Here is a 16933-nt window from a genome sequence, read left to right on the forward strand (position 1 = left end):
TACACTCATCAAATCAATTAAAACAGACCCATTAATGCATGTGAAATAGGTTAGTACACTGTATTGAATCATGTCAACTCTTGCCAAAATGTGTACCGCCATAATAAGATATTTTCCCTTTAAGAGTACTGTCACGTTCCCTTTAAGCTGCCCGGCTGTAATTTCTGGTTGAGCCGATCAGAATCATTTTGCTCCTGGAAGTTTTGGAGACACTGGATAAGTGACAAGTAGTTGACACATATTCATCTGAAACACAACCTCTTGTTATGCTCTGACACGTAAGTACATTGAAACAAAGTAGACGTTTGGTTCAACCTTTGAAATGGGTGTTTTGAGCAGCTGATCCTAGTAGTGTTATTGTTAGCGGACATGCTATCAGTAACAAACTGCCGTTAGATAACCAGCAGGCTTACTAGCTAGCCGGCTAATATTAAACTCGTAGATATGTTTTGGGAGCTTTGATGAGTGTTTAAAATGAATGTTAAGATTTGCGATGTCAGCGCCCAACACAGCTAAACTAGCTAGCAAGCCTAACGATTACCAGCTGTTAGCCGACTATTTACAAGTGATTTAGCTAGCCCGGTTGGTTTCCCGTATGTCCTAGCCGGTTGGTTTCCCGTATGTCCCAGCCCGGTTGGTTTCCCGTATGTCCTAGCCCGGTTGGTTTCCCGTATGTCCTAGCCGGTTGGTTTCCCGTATGTCCTAGCCCGGTTGGTTTCCCGTATGTCCTAGCCCGGTTGGTTTCCCGTATGTCCCAGCCCGGTTGGTTTCCCGTATGTCCCAGCCCGGTTGGTTTCCCGTATGTCCCAGCCCGGTTGGTTTCCCGTATGTCCTAGCCCGGTTGGTTTCCCGTATGTCCTAGCCCGGTTGGTTTCCCGTATGTCCTAGCCCGGTTGGTTTCCCGTATGTCCTAGCCCGGTTGGTTTCCCGTATGTCCCAGCCCGGTTGGTTTCCCGTATGTCCTAGCCCGGTTGGTTTCCCGTATGTCCTAGCCCGGTTGGTTTCCCGTATGGTTTCCTGTATGGTTTCCCGTATGTCCTAGCCCGGTTGGTTTCCCGTATGTCCTAGCCCGGTTGGTTTCCAGTATGGTTTCCCGTATGTCCTAGCCTGGATGGTTTCCCGTATGGTTTCCCGTATGTCCTAGCCCGGTTGGTTTCCCGTATGTCCTAGTCGGTTGGTTTCCCGTATGTCCTAGCCGGTTGGTTTCCCGTATGTCCTAGCCGGTTGGTTTCCCGTATGTCCTAGCCGGTTGGTTTCCCGTATGTCCTAGTCGGTTGGTTTCCCGTATGTCCTAGTCGGTTGGTTTCCCGTATGTCCTATCCCGGTTGGTTTCCCGTATGTCCTAGCCCGGTTGGTTTCCCGTATGTCCTAGCCCGGTTGGTTTCCCGTATGGTTTCCCGTATGGTTTCCCGTATGTCCTAGCCTGGTTGGTTTCCCGTATGTCCTAGCCCGGTTGGTTTCCTGTATGGTTTCCCGTATGGTTTCCCGTATGTCCTAGCCCGGTTGGTTTCCCGTATGTCCTAGCCCGGTTGGTTTCCCGTATGGTTTCCCGTATGGTTTCCCATATGTCCTAGTCCGGTTGGTTTCCCGTATGTCCTAGCCCGGTTGGTTTCCCGTATGGTTTCCCGTATGGTTTCCCGTATGGTTTCCCGTATGGTTTCCCGTATGGTTTCCCGTATGGTTTCCCGTATGTCCTAGCCCGGTTGGTTTCCCGTATGTCCTAGCCCGGTTGGTTTCCCGTATGGTTTCCCGTATGGTTTCCCGTATGGTTTCCCGTATGTCCTAGTCCGGTTGGTTTCCCGTATGTCCTAGCCCGGTTGGTTTCCCGTATGTCCTAGCCCGGTTGGTTTCCCGTATGTCCTAGCCCGGTTGGTTTCCCGTATGTCCTAGCCCGGTTGGTTTCCCGTATGGTTTCCCGTATGGTTTCCCGTATGTCCTAGTCCGGTTGGTTTCCCGTATGTCCTAGCCCGGTTGGTTTCCAGTATGGTTTCCAGTATGGTTTCCAGTATGGTTTCCCGTATGGTTTCCCGTATGGTTTCCCGTATGGTTTCCCGTATGTCCTAGCCCGGTTGGTTTCCCGTATGTCCTAGCCCGGTTGGTTTCCCGTATGTCCTAGTCGGTTGGTTTCCCGTATGTCCTAGCCCGGTTGGTTTCCCGTATGTCCTAGTCCGGTTGGTTTCCCGTATGTCCTAGCCCGGTTGGTTTCCAGTATGGTTTCCATGGTTTCCTAGGTTTCCCGGTTGGTTTCCCCTAGCCCGGTTGGTTTCCCGTATGTCCTAGCCCGGTTGGTTTCCCGTATGTCCTAGTCGGTTGGTTTCCCGTATGTCCTAGCCCGGTTGGTTTCCCGTATGTCCTAGCCCGGTTGGTTTCCCGTATGTCCTAGTCGGTTGGTTTCGCGTATGTCATTTACATTACATTTAAGTCATTTAGCAGACGCTCTTATCCAGAGCGACTTACAAATTGGTGCATTCACCTTATGACATCCAGTGGGACAGTCACTTAACAATAGTGCATCTAAAACTTAGGGGGGGTGGGGTGAGAGGGATTACTTAACCTATCCTAGGTATTCCTTAAAGAGGTGGGGTTTCAGGTGTCTCCGGAAGGTGGTGATTGACTCCGCTGTCCTGGCGTCGTGAGGGAGTTTGTTCCACCATTGGGGGGCCAGGGCAGCGAACAGTTTTGACTGGGCTGAGCGGGAGCTGTACTTCCTCAGTGGTAGGGAGGCGAGCAGGCCAGAGGTGGATGAACGCAGTGCCCTTGTTTGGGTGTAGGGCCTGATCAGAGCCTGGAGGTGCCGTTCCCCTCACAGCTCCGTAGGCAAGCACCATGGTCTTGTAGCGGATGCGAGCTTCAACTGGAAGCCAGTGGAGAGAACGGAGGAGCGGGGTGACGTGAGAGAACTTGGGAAGGTTGAACACCAGACGGGCTGCGGCGTTCTGGATGAGTTGAAGGGGTTTAATGGCACAGGCAGGGAGCCCAGCCAACAGCGAGTTGCAGTAATCCAGACGGGAGATGACAAGTGCCTGGATTAGGACCTGCGCCGCTTCCTGTGTGAGGCAGGGTCGTACTCTAGTCCGGTTGGTTTTGCGTATGTCCTAGTCGGTTGGTTTCCCGTATGTCCTAGTCGGTTGGTTTCCCGTATGTCCTAGTCGGTTGGTTTCCCGTATGTCCTAGCCGGTTGGTTTCCCGTATGTCCTAGCCGGTTGGTTTCCCGTATGTCCTAGCCGGTTGGTTTCCCGTATGTCCTAGCCGGTTGGTTTCCCGTATGTCCTAGCCGGTTGGTTTCCCGTATGTCCTAGCCGGTTGGTTTCCCGTATGTCCTAGCCGGTTGGTTTCCCGTATGTCCTAGCCGGTTGGTTTCCCGTATGTCCTAGCCGGTTGGTTTCCCGTATGTCCTAGTCCGGTTGGTTTCCCGTATGTCCTAGTCCGGTTGGTTTCCCGTATGTCCTAGTCCGGTTGGTTTCCCGTATGTCCTAGTCCGGTTGGTTTCCCGTATGTCCTAGTTAGTTGGTTTCCCGTATGTCCTAGTTAGTTGGTTTCCCGTATGTCCTAGCCCGGTTGGTTTCCCGTATGTCCTAGCCCGGTTGGTTTCGCGTATGTCCTAGCCCGGCAGGTAGCCAGGCAGGTTGGGGAGGCAGGTAGCCCGGCAGGTTGGGGAGGCAGGTAGCCCGGCAGGTTGGGGCGGCAGGTAGCCCGGCAGGTTGGGGCGGCAGGTTGGGGCGGCAGGTAGCCCGGCAGGTTGGGGCGGCAGGTAGCCAGGCAGGTTGGGGCGGCAGGTAGCCCGGCAGGTAGCCAGGCAGGTTGGGGCGGCAGGTAGCCAGGCAGGTTGGGGCGGCAGGTAGCCAGGCAGGTTGGGGCGGCAGGTAGCCAGGCAGGTTGGGGCGGCAGGTAGCCCGGCAGGTTGGGGCGGCAGGTAGCCAGGCAGGTTGGGGCGGCAGGTAGCCAGGCAGGTTGGGGCGGCAGGTAGCCAGGCAGGTTGGGGCGGCAGGTAGCCCGGCAGGTAGCCAGGCAGGTTGGGGCGGCAGGTAGCCAGGCAGGTTGGGGCGGCAGGTAGCCAGGCAGGTTGGGGCGGCAGGTAGCCAGGCAGGTTGGGGCGGCAGGTAGCCCGGCAGGTAGCCAGGCAGGTTGGGGCGGCAGGTAGCCAGGCAGGTTGGGGCGGCAGGTAGCCAGGCAGGTTGGGGCGGCAGGTAGCCAGGCAGGTTGGGGCGGCAGGTAGCCAAGGCAGGTTGGGGCGGCAGGTAGCCAGGCAGGTTGGGGCGGCAGGTAGCCAGGCAGGTAGCCAGGCAGGTAGCCCGGCAGGTTGGGGCGGCAGGTAGCCCGGCAGGTTGGGGCGGCAGGTAGCCCGGCAGGTTGGGGCGGCAGGTAGCCCGGCAGGTTGGGGCGGCAGGTAGCCCGGCAGGTTGGGGCGGCAGGTAGCCAGGCAGGTTGGGGCGGCAGGTAGCCAGGCAGGTTGGGGCGGCAGGTAGCCCGGCAGGTTGGGGCGGCAGGTATCTGTCATTCTGCCCCTGAACAAGGCAGTTAACCCACTGTTCCCCGGTAGGCCGTCATTGTCAAATAAAATATTTAACTGACTTGCCTAGTTAAATAAAGGTAAACAAATATATAATTATATATATATATATATATATATATATATATATATAAAAATGTTTGTAACTAGCAAGGCCATTTAGACTCCGGTTGGGGGATTGCTGTTGTTTTCAGTGTAGCTGTTCACATGATCCCATGCAGCAGCTCTTAGGGTTATGATGTGTTATGTAGCCCAGGCTGGGATGGAGCTGGAGGCTAGAGAGTAGCAGCTAGTTCCCATGTCATAATGGACCTCTTGTTTCTTGTGGGTTTGGAGCACAAAGCTGCCTCAGGAATTCTGCCTTTTCACCCAGAATGTTGTTGCAACAGGAAACAGTCTCTGCTCTCTGGCCTAGAATGGTCTTCTGCACCGTGCAGTAACATACTGCTGGGCTGTAGGGCTGGGATAGGAAAGAGCTGGGCTTAGGCTAGAGCTGGACTAGGGTAGGGCTAGAGCTAGGGTAGAGCTGGGCTAGGGCTTAGTGTAGAGCTGGCCTAGAATGGTCTTCTGCACCGTGCAGTAACATACTGCTGGGCTGGGACAGGGCTAGAGCTAGGGAAGGGCTAGGGCTTAGGCTAGAGCTGGGCTAGGGCTGGGATAGAGCTAGAGCTAGGGTAGGGCTGGGATAGGGAAGAGCTGGGCTAGGGCTTAGGCTAGAGCTAGGGTAGGGCTGGGATAGGGCTAGAGCTGGGCTAGGGCTTAGGGTAGAGCTGGCCTAGAATGGTCTTCTGCACCGTGCAGTAACATACTGCTGGACTAGAGCTGGGCTAGGGTAATGCTGCGATAGGGCTAGAGCTAGGGAAGAGCTGGGCTTATGCTAGAGCTGGGCTAGGGTAGGGCTGGGATTAGGCTAGAGCTAGGGAAGAGCTGGGCTAGGGCTTAGGCTAGGGTAGGGCTGGGATAGGGCTAGAGCTAGGGTAGAGCTGGGCTAGGGCTTAGGGTAGAGCTGGCCTAGAATGGTCTTCTGCACCGTGCAGTAACATACTGCTGGGCTAGGGGTAGGGCTGGGCTAGAGCTAGGGCTGGGCTAGAGCTAGGGTAGAGCTAGGGTAGGGCTGGGCTAGAGCTAGGGTAGAGCTGGGCTAGAGCTAGGGTAGAGCTGGGCTAGAGCTAGGGTAGAGCTGGACTGGAGCTAGGGTAGAGCTGGACTGGAGCTAGGGTAGGGCTGGGCTAGAGCTAGGGTAGAGCTGGGCTGGAGCTAGGGTGGAGCTGGGATAGAGAAGAAACATGACAACATCTAGGGGGGGATTTGGGATTGGGCTGGGGGCAGAGATGAGAGAGGTGGTAAAGGAATAGGGGGGATCAGAAAGGGAAGTATGAGAAGAGGGGGATATTTTAGCCAGTCCCTTTATGGGGTGAGGGACAGGCTATTAACTTCCCTCTCCTATTCCTTCCACCCTTCAGGTCAGGCATCTGGTTGGCTGGCCCTGCTTCCTGTCCGGTAAGGCCTGCCCCTGTGGAGCCACTAGCATGCAGTTCCTCTGTGTGTCCATGGGGTGGAGCTGCTGAGCCATGGATGACTTCACTACCAATGATTTCACCACCAGAACATATGGCACCAGCGGCCTTGACAACAGACTGCTGTTTGGAGAAACCTCTGCTCGGGTGTGTGTGTGTGTGTGTGTGTGTGTGTGTGTGTGTGTGTGTGTGTGTGTGTGTGTGTGTGTGTGTGTGTGTGTGTGTGTGTGTGTGTGTGTGTGTGTGTGTGTGTGTGTGTGTGCGGCTGTTGCGGTGACCATATTACCGCCACACCCACAGTCTTGAATCTCCTCTTCTGCACTCTGGACATGCGTTGGTAGTACCTAACTCACTAACAACCATCAGGTGCTAATGGCTCCATGTCCCCCTAACCATCGGGTCCTAATGGCTCCATGTCCCCCTAACCATCGGGTCCTAATGGCTCCATGTCCACCTAACCATCGGGTCCTAATGGCTCCATGTCCCCCTAACCATCGGGTCCTAATGGCTCCATGTCCCCCTAACCATCGGGTCCTAATGGCTCCATGTCCCTCTAACCATCGGGTCCTAATGGCTCCATGTCCCTCTAACCATCGGGTCCTAATGGCTCCATGTCCCTCTAACCATCGGGTCCTAATGGCTCCATGTCCCTCTAACCATCAGGTCCTAATGGCTCCATGTCCCTCTAACCATCAGGTCCTAATGGCTCCATGTCCCCCTAACCATCGGGTCCTAATGGCTCCATGTCCCTCTAACCATCAGGTCCTAATGGCTCCATGTCCCTCTAACCATCAGGTCCTAATGGCTCCATGTCCCCCTAACCATCAGGTCCTAATGGCTCCATGTCCCTCTAACCATCAGGTCCTAATGGCTCCATGTCCCTCTAACCATCAGGTCCTAATGGCTCCATGTCCCTCTAACCACTCTGATATCAATGACAATCAAACACTTATCATCATCACAACAGTATCATGCTTTTACAACTCACCTCACTGTGATGATCAATTTGAAGAAAGAAGTTCAACAGCAGGTTGAACCAGTGTATAACATGGTCGTTGTGGATGCTGTTCCAAAGCCCAACACAATGAAATGGACAGTGCTTTCTAAGGTGATGATTAATTCAGAACACCCATAGACCATCTGACAGCTCATTCATAGGCCTGTATATGAGCCCCCACCCCCCCAAAAAAATAAAATCATGATTGTGCTGTTATACAATACATATTGCACATGATTTTAAACTGATTTATGATGTCTTTGGTACATAACTGGTCGAGCCTCTACTGCAACATGTCTATCCTTGAGTCTGGGAGAGAACGGTCCCACAGTTGACAGTGCATGTCAGAGCAAAACCCAAGCCATGAGGTTGAAGGAATTGTCCGTAGAAGGAGAGGATTGTGGTCGAGACACAGATCTGGGGAAGGGTACCCAAACATTTCTGCAGCACTGAAGGCTCCAAGAACACAGTGGCCTCCATCATTCTTAAATGGAAGAAGTTTGGAACCACAACGACTCTTCCTAGAGCTGGCCGCCTGGCCAAACTGAGCAATCGGGGGAGAAGGTCCTTGGTCAGGGAGGTGACCAAGAACCCGATGGTTACTCTGGCAGAGCTCCAGAGTTCCTCTGTGGAGATGGGAGAACCTTCCAGAAGGACAACCATCTCTGCAGCACTCCACCAATCAGGCCTTTATGGTAGGTTGGTCAGACGGAAGCCACTCCTCAGTAAAAGGCACATGACAGCCCGCTTGGAGTTGGCAAAAGGCACCTAAAGACTCAGACCATGAGATACAAGATTCTCTGGTTTGATGAAACCAAGATTGAACTCTTTGGCCTGAATGCCAAGCATCACGTCTGGAGGAAACCTGTCACCATACCTACTGCGAAGCATGGTGGTGGCAGCATCATGCTGTGGGGACGTCAGGCTTGAGGGAAAGATGAATGGAGGAAAGTACCTTGAGGAAAACCTGCTCAGGACCTCAGACTGGGGCGAAGGTGCAACTTCTGGACAAGTCTCAATGTCCATGAGTGGCGCAGCCAGAGCCTGGACTTGAACATCTCTGGAGAGACCAGAAAATAGCTGAGCAGCGATGCTCCCCATCCAACCTGACAGAGCTTGAGAGGATCTGCAGAGAAGAATGGGAGAAACTCCCTAAATATAGGTGTGCCAAGCTTGTAGCGTCAAGACCCAAGAAGACTCGAGGCTGTAATTGCTGCCAAAGGTGCTTCAACAAAGTACTGAGTAAAGGGTCTGAATACTAATGTCAATGTTATATTTCCAATTATGTTATTGTAGCAAATGTATATCTAAACGTGTTTTATGCTTTGTCGTCATAGGGTGTTGTGTGTGGATTGAGGGGAAAAAACTATTGAATCAATTGTAGAATAAGGCTGTAACCTAACAATGTGGAAAAAGTTGAGGGGTCTGAATACTTTCCAAATGCACCGTATTAGTAAAGACCAGATGAAATTGCGAATAGTCAGATGGGTGACAATATGATCAGTTGATGAGAGAACCGCATGTGTAGCCTTAGGCAAAAAACAGAGGGCAAGCATTCTCTGCAATGTTCTCAAATTATCAACAGCCTAGTCACATCAAGCAGCCCATATGTGTTGTTTTTCTAGGTCATTCTAACGTTTGTATCATTCAAAACTACAGTTGCCAAATAACTCTGAACCTAGGGTATAGGACCTGTTCCAAATAACTGAACCTAGGGTCAAATCAGAGGACCTGTTGTCTGGACCTCTGGCAGTCTCTATGGGGGTGCCACAGGGTTCAATTCTCGGGCCGACTCTTTTATCTGTATACATTAATGATGTCGCTCTTGCTGCTGGTGATTATCTGATCCACCTCTACGCAGATGACACCATTTTGTGTCGCTCTTGCTGCTAGTGACACCATTTTGTGTCGCTCTTGCTGCTAGTGACACCATTTTGTGTCGCTCTTGCTGCTAGTGACACCATTTTGTGTCCTTCTGGCTCTTCTTTGGACACCGTAACTAACCTCCAGACGAGCTTCAATGCCAGACAACTCTCCTTCCGTGGCCTCCAACTGCTCTTAAATGCCAGTAAAACTAAATGCAATGTCTACAACCGATCGCTGCCCGCACCTGCCCGCCCGTCCAGCAACACTACTCTGGACGGTTCTGACTTAGAATATGTGGACAACTATAAATACCTAGGTGTCTGGTAAGACTGTAAACTCTCCTTCCAGACTCACATTAAGCATCTCCAATACAAAATTAAATCTAGAATCGGCCTCCTATTTCGCAATAAAGCATCCTTCATTCATGCTGCCAAACACACCCTCGTAAAACTGACCATCCTACCGATTTTTGACTTCGGCGATAAAATAGCTCTACATCCAATTTGCTGAGTAGTGTATCACAGTGCCATCTGTTTTGTCACCAAAGCCCAATATACTACCCACCACTGCGACCTGAGTGCTCTCGTTGGCTGGCCCTCGCTTCATATTCCTCGCCAAACCCACTGGCTGCAGGTAATCTATAAGTCTCTGCTAGGTAAAGCCCCGCCTTATCTCAGCTCACTGGTCACCATAGCAGCACCCACCCGTAGCACACGCTCCAGCAGGTATATTTCACTGGTAACCCCCAAAGCCTATTCCAACTTTGGCCGCCTTTCCTTCCAGTTCTCTGCTGCCAATGACTGGAACGAATTGCAAAAAAAAATCACTGAAGCTGGAGACCCATATCTCCCTCACTAGCTTTAAGCATCGGCTGTCAGAGCAGCTCACAGATCACTGCACCTGTACACAGCCCATCTGTAAATAGCCCATCCAACTACCTCATCCCCATACTGTATTAATGATTTTTTTTACTCCTTTGCACCCCAGTATCTCTACTTGCACATTCATGTTCTATACATCCATCACTCCAGTGTTTAATTGCTGTATTGTAATTACTTCGCCACTAACGGCCTTACCTCCCTAATCTTACCTCATTTGCAAACACTGTATATAGATTGTTTTCCTATTGTGTTATGGACTGTACGTTAATTCCATGTGTAACTGTGTTTGTGTCGCACTGCTTTGCTTGATCTTGGCCAGGTCGCAGTTGTAAATGAGTTACTTGTTCTCAACTGGCCTACCTGGTTAAATAAAAGGTAGAAAAAAAATTAGGGCATAGGATGTTTCAAATAACTCCACCTGGGGCATAGGATCTGTTTCAAATAACTCCACCTGGGGCATGGGATCTGTTTCAAATAACTCCACCTGGGGCATGGGATCTGTTTCAAATAACTCCATCTGGGGCATGGGATCTGTTTCAAATAACTCAATCTAGGGCATGGGATCTGTTTCAAATAACTCAATCTAGGGCATGGGATCTGTTTCAAATAACTCAATCTAGGGCATGGGATCTGTTTCAAATAACTCAATCTAGGGCATGGGATCTGTTTCAAATAACTCAATCTAGGGCATGGGATCTGTTTCAAATAACTCAATCTAGGGCATGGGATCTGTTTCAAATAACTCAATCTAGGGCATGGGATCTGTTTCAAATAACTCAATCTAGGGCATGGGATCTGTTTCAAATAACTCAATCTAGGGCATGGGATCTGTTTCAAATAACTCAATCTAGGGCATGGGATCTGTTTCAAATAACTCAATCTAGGGCATGGGATCTGTTTCAAATAACTCAATCTAGGGCATGGGATCTGTTTCAAATAACTCAATCTAGGGCATCTGTTTCAAATAACTCAATCTAGGGCATGGGATCTGTTTCAAATAACTCAATCTAGGGCATGGGATCTGTTTCAAATAACTCAATCTAGGGCATGGGATCTGTTTCAAGTGAACACTTTTACACTCAACATAGCCACGTTTATATGTGGCTCTGCTCCGGAATGGGAAAAATATCCTTTCCTATGTTATTCAACTAAATTATATTCTTCCTATTATAAAATCACATGTAAAACAATGACGGTGGACTTATAAGCATATCTTGTCAGCTCAATGAACAAGCCTACAGCCTATGACAGAGCATAGCCGGATAACATATAGTAGACCAACTCATATTCTGTCCTTCTGAAATACATTTTCTTCATGTTTCTTTTAACCTGTCTAAAATCAATAATGGATTTATTGTGACGGTGTTTATTAAAAATATATTTTAGACTTTTCAAAATGTAGATGTTCCAATCAGCGGCTTGTATGTGTGGAGGCCTGGAGATGCTAAACATGTTTATGTTAATTAAATGGTTAATTACCGTGAGAACAGCAGTCTTTTTCATGACTAAGTGGCTGACAAAATGTCATGACTGCCACAGTGTGTTATTGGCTTGTCTCATGTAATGTCCTCTTTCCCTTGTAGGACAGAGCCATCAACCTGGTGGTCGGAGGACTGACAACCCTGCTCGTTGTAGTAAGTACCCCTGTACTGTCTCCACATGTTGTTACCGCCTGCATTTAAAATGGATTACATTCAAAGTTTTGTCACTGACCTACACACAATACCCCATAATGCTATTGTGTTTTTAGACATTTTTACACATTTTAATAAAAAATGAGAAGCTGGAATGTTTTGTTTTCAACCACTTTGTTATGGCCTAAATACGTTCAGGAGTAAAAATGTGCTTAACAAGTCACACAAGTTGGCCATGACCGGGAGGTCCATGGGGCGATGCACAATTGGCCCAGCATTGGCCGGGAGGGATATCCATGTCTCATCGCGCACTAGCGACTCCTGTGGCGGGCCGGGTGCAGTGCACCCTGACCAGGTCGTCAGGTGTATGGTGTTTCCTCCGACACATTGGTGTTGCAGGCTTCCGGGTTGGATGTGCATTGTGTCAAGAAGCAGTGCGGCTTGGTTGGGTTGTGTTTCGGAGGACGCATGGCTCTTGACCTTCGCCTCTCCCGAGTCCGTACGGGAGTTGCAGCGATGAGACAAGACTGTAACTACCAATTAGATATCAGGAAATTGGGAAGAAAAAAGGCTTAAAAAATAAAAAGGGATTTGTTCTTAACTTGCCTCGTAAAAAAAAAAAGGAATTGGGAGAGGAAATGGTAGACTGATGATATACTGGGAAAGATGGGTTGATCTGTGGCCTTCAGAAGGGTGATCTGTGGCCTGGAGGGTGATCTGTGGCCTTCTGGAGGGTGATCTGTGGCCTTCTGGAGGGTGATCTGTGGCCTTCTGGAGGGGGATCTGTGGCCTTCTGGAGGGGGATCTGTGGCCTTCTGGAGGGGGATCTGTGGCCTTCTGGAGGGGGCCTTCTGGAGGGGATCTGTGGCCTTCTGGAGGGTGATCTGTGGCCTTCTGGAGGGGGATCTGTGGCCTTCTGGAGGGGGATCTGTGGCCTTCTGGAGGGTGGAGTGAATATATACTTGAAATATTTCAGGTCCTCCAATGAGGGGTGAGGATGTGATTGTTTCAGGCTCTCCACAGTGTGTGCTGGTCCTGGTAGTTCCATACTGTGAGAGGTGTGTCTCTGCTGGTCCTGGTAGTTCCATACGGTGAGAGGTGTGTCTCTGCTGGTCCTGGTAGTTCCATACTGTGAGAGGTGTGTCTCTGCTGGTCCTGGTAGTTCCATACTGTGAGAGGTGTGTCTCTGCTGGTCCTGGTAGTTCCATACTGTGAGAGGTGTGTCTCTGCTGGTCCTGGTAGTTCCATACTGTGAGAGGTGTGTCTCTGCTGGTCCTGGTAGTTCCATACTTTTACATTTTAACATTTAAGTCATTTAGCAGGCTCTTATCAGAGCGACTTACAAATGGTGCATTCACCTTATGACATCCAGTGGGACAGTCACTTAACAATAGTGCATCTAAAACTTAGGGGGTGGGGTGAGAGGGATTGCTTAACCTATCCTAGGTATTCCTTAAAGAGGTGGGGTTTCAGGTGTCTCCGGAAGGTGGTGATTGACTCCGCTGTCCTGGCGTCGTGAGGGAGTTTGTTCCACCATTGGGGGCCAGGGCAGCGAACAGTTTTGACTGGGCTGAGCGGGAGCTGTACTTCCTCAGTGGTAGGGAGGCGGCAGGCCAGAGGTGGATGAACGCAGTGCCCTTGTTTGGGTGTAGGGCCTGATCAGAGCCTGGAGGTACTGAGGTGCCGTTCCCCTCACAGCTCCGTAGGCAAGCACCATGGTCTTGGCGGATGCGAGCTTCAACTGGAAGCCAGTGGAGAGAACGGAGGAGCGGGGGTGACGTGAGAGAACTTGGGAAGGTTGAACACCAGACGGGCTGCGGCGTTCTGGATGAGTTGAAGGGTTTAATGGCACAGGCAGGGAGCCCAGCCAACAGCGGGGTTGCAGTAATCCAGACGGGAGATGACAAGTGCCTGGATTAGGACCTGTTCCTGTGTGAGGCAGGGTCGTACTCTGCGGATGTTGTAGAGCATGAACCTACAGGAAGGGCCATTGATGTGTTGAGAACGACAGGGTGTTGTCCAGGATCACGCCAAGGTTCTTGGCGCTCTGGGAGGAGGACACAATGGAGTTCCAACCGTGATAGCGAATCATGGAGCGGGCAGTCCTTCCCCGGAAGGAAGAGCAGCTCCGTCTTGCCGAGGTTCAGCGTGAGGTGGTGATCCGTCATCCCACACTTCTGCCAGACATGCAGAGATGCGGTCGCCACCTGGTCATCAGAAGGGGGAAAGGAAGATTAATTGTGTGTCATCTGCATAGCAATGATAAGAGAGACCATGTGAGGTTATGACAGAGCCAAGTGACTTGGTGTATAGCGAGAATAGGAGAGGGCCAAGAACAGAGCCCTGGGGACACCAGTGGTGAGAGCGCGTGGTGAGGAGACAGATTCTCGCCCGCCACCTGAGTAGGAGCGACCTGTCAGGTTCAGCGTGGGCCGCGCAGGAAGATGGCCAACTCTGAGAGGGTGGAGAGGAGGATCTGATGGTTCACAGTATCGAAGGCAGCCGATAGATCTAGAAGGATGAGAGCAGAGGAGAGAGTTAGCTTTAGCAGTGCGGAGCGCCTCCGTGATTGAGGAGAGCAGTCTCAGTTGAATGACTAGTCTTGAAACCTGACTGATTTGGATCAAGAAAGGTCATTCAGGAGATAAGAGCTGGCCAAGGACGGCACGTTCAAGAGTTTTGGAGAGAAAAGAAAGAAGGGATACTGGTCTGTAATTGTTGACATCGGAGGATCGAGTGTAGGTTTTTCAGAAGGGGTGCAACTCTCGCTCTCTTGAAAGACGGAAGGGGCGTAGCCAACGGTCAGGGATGAGTTGATGAGCGAGGTGAGGAGGGAGAAGGTCTCCGGAAATGGTCTGGAGAAGGCGGAGGATAGGGTCAAGCGGGCAGGTTGTTGGGCGGCCGGCCGTCACAAGGGGATTTCATCTGGAGAGAGGGGGAGAAAGAGGTCAGAGCACAGGGTAGGGCAGTGTGAGCAGAACCAGCGGTGTCGTTTGACTTAGCAGGGTCGGATGTCGTCGACCTTCTTTTCAAAATGGTTGACGACATCTGCAGGGGGAGGAGGGGGGAGGGGCGGAGGATTCAGGAGGGAGGAGAAGGTGGCAAAGAGCTTCCTAGGGTTAGAGGCAGATGCTTGGAATTTAGCGTGGTAGAAAGTGGCTTTGCCTCCAGAGACAGAGGAGGAAAATGTAGACCGAGGAGGGAGTGGGGATGCCAGGTCCGGCAGGGGGACCTCCATTTCCTTCGGCTGCCCGGGAGCCCTGTTCTGTGAGCTCGCAATGGGTCATCGGCAGGGGGGAGGGAGGACCGAGCCGGCCTGGAGGATAGGGGACATAGAGAGTCAAGGGATGCAGAGAGGGAGGAGAGGAGGTTGAGGAGGCAGAATCAGGAGATAGGTGGGAGAAGGTTTGAGCGGAGGAAGAGATGATAGGATGGAAGAGGAGAAGGAAGCGGGGGAGAGAGAGCGAAGGTTGGGACGGCGCGATACCATCAGTAGGGGCAGTGTGGGAGGTGTTGGATGAGAGCGAGAGGAAAAAGGATACAAGGCAGTGGTCGGAGACTTGGAGGGTTGCAATGAGGTTAGTGGAAGAACAGCATCTAGTAAAGATGAGGTCGGCGTATTGCCTGCCTTGTGAGTAGGGGGAAGGTGAGAGGGTGAGGTCAAAGGGAGAGGAGTGGAAAGAAGGAGGCAGAGGAAAGAGTCAAAGGTAGACGTGGGGAGGTTAAAGTCGCCCAGAACTGTGAGGGTGAGCCGTCCTCAGGAAAGGAGCTTATCAAGGCATCAAGCTCATTGATGAACTCTCCGAGGAACCTGGAGGGCGATAAATGATAAGGATGTTAAGCTTGAAAGGGCTAGTAACTGTGACAGCATGGAATTCAAAGGAGGCGATAGACAGATGGGTAAGGGGAGAAAGAGGTGACCACTTGGGAGAGATGAGGATCCCGGTGCCACCACCCCGCTGACAGACGCTCTCGGGGTGTGCGGTACACGTGGGCGGACGAAGAGAGAGCAGTAGGAGTAGCAGTGTTGTCTGGGTGATCCATGTTTCCGTCAGTGCCAAGAAGTCGAGGGACTGGAGGAGGCATAGGCTGAGATGAACTCTGCCTTGTTGACCGCAGATTGGCAGTTCAGAGGCTACCGGAGACCTGGAACTCCACGTGGGTCGTGCGCGCTGGGACCACCAGAGTAGGGTGGCCGGCCCACGGTGGAGCGTTTGTATGGTCTGTGCAGAGGAGAGAACAGGGATAAACAGACACATAGTTGACAGGCTACAGAAGAGCTACGCTAATGCAAAGGAGATTGGAATGACAAGTGGACTACACGTCTCGAATGTTCAGAAAGTTAAGCTACGTAGCAAGAATCTTATTGACTAAAATGATTAAAATGATACAGTACTGCTGAAGTAGGCCAGCTGGCAGTGGGTGCGTTGTTGACACTACACTAATCAAGTCGTTCCGTTGAGTGTAATAGTTTCTGCAGTGTTGCTATTCGGGGGCTAGCAGGCTAGCTAGCAGTGTTGTTTTTACGTTACGTTGCGTTAAAAGGACAATAGATGGCTAGCGAACCTAGAAGATCGCTCTAGACTACACAATTATCTTTGATACAAAGACGGCTATGTAGCTAGCTAAGTAGCTAGCTACGATCAAACAAATCAAACCGTTGTACTGTAATGAAATGAAGTGAAAATGTGATACTACCTGTGAGTGCGACCGGGTAGTTGAGTTCTATACAGAAGACGTTGGCTAGCGTTGGCTAGCTGTTGGCTAGGCAGAGTCACCTACGTTAAGGACGACAAATAGCTGGCTAGCTAACCTCGGTAAATTAAGATAATCACTCTAATCAAGACTACACGCTCTAAACCTAAACAACACAATTATCTTGGATACGATGATACGAAGACAGCAAAGACAGGTAGCTAGCTAACACTAAACTAATCAAGTCAGTTGAGTGTGATAGTTTCTCAGTGCAGCTAATCAGTGGGTTAGCTAGCTGGCTAGTACTACGTTGGGACGAAATACGATAATTACGCAATTATCTTTGATACAAAGACGGCTATGGCTAGCTGAGAAGAATTTGCTAAGATAAGACAAATCAAACCGTTGTGATATAATGAAATATAATGAAAAAGTTATACTACCCGTTGGAGGTGCAGATGGGCTCCAACCGGCCTCTCAAAAAAATACTGGAGGGACGTGTCTCTGGGTCCTGGTAGTTCCATACTGTGAGAGGTGTGTCTCTGCTGGTCCTGGTAGTTCCATACTGGAGAGGTGTGTCTCTGGGTTGGGTTCCATACTGTGAGAGGTGTGTCTCTGCTGGTCCTGGTAGTTCCATACTGTGAGGGTGTGTCTCTGGGTTGGGTTCCATACTGTGAGGGTGTGTCTCTGCTGGTCCCGGTAGTTCCATACTGTGAGAGGTGTGTCTCTGCTGGTTGGGAGGGCCTTTTGTCTTGTTGTTTCAATTCGATCAGTTAGGTGGTGATTGTGTTCCCTAGGTAACAGTGATCAGTTCATTCCTGGGTTGCCTCCCT

General features: G+C 50.9%; 1 long non-coding RNA gene across 1 annotated transcript; it reads left to right on the plus strand.

Moving 5' to 3' along the window:
* Positions 1 to 121: 121 nt before the first annotated feature.
* LOC124023244 lies at positions 122 to 16921 on the plus strand. The gene is made up of 4 exons (XR_006836683.1): positions 122 to 278; positions 5974 to 6174; positions 11355 to 11405; positions 16898 to 16921. It is a non-coding gene; the product is annotated as an uncharacterized LOC124023244 (long non-coding RNA).
* Positions 16922 to 16933: the final 12 nt, after the last annotated feature.

The sequence above is a fragment of the Oncorhynchus gorbuscha genome, unplaced genomic scaffold, assembly GCF_021184085.1.
Source record: "Oncorhynchus gorbuscha isolate QuinsamMale2020 ecotype Even-year unplaced genomic scaffold, OgorEven_v1.0 Un_scaffold_1562, whole genome shotgun sequence".
NCBI lineage: Eukaryota > Metazoa > Chordata > Actinopteri > Salmoniformes > Salmonidae > Oncorhynchus > Oncorhynchus gorbuscha.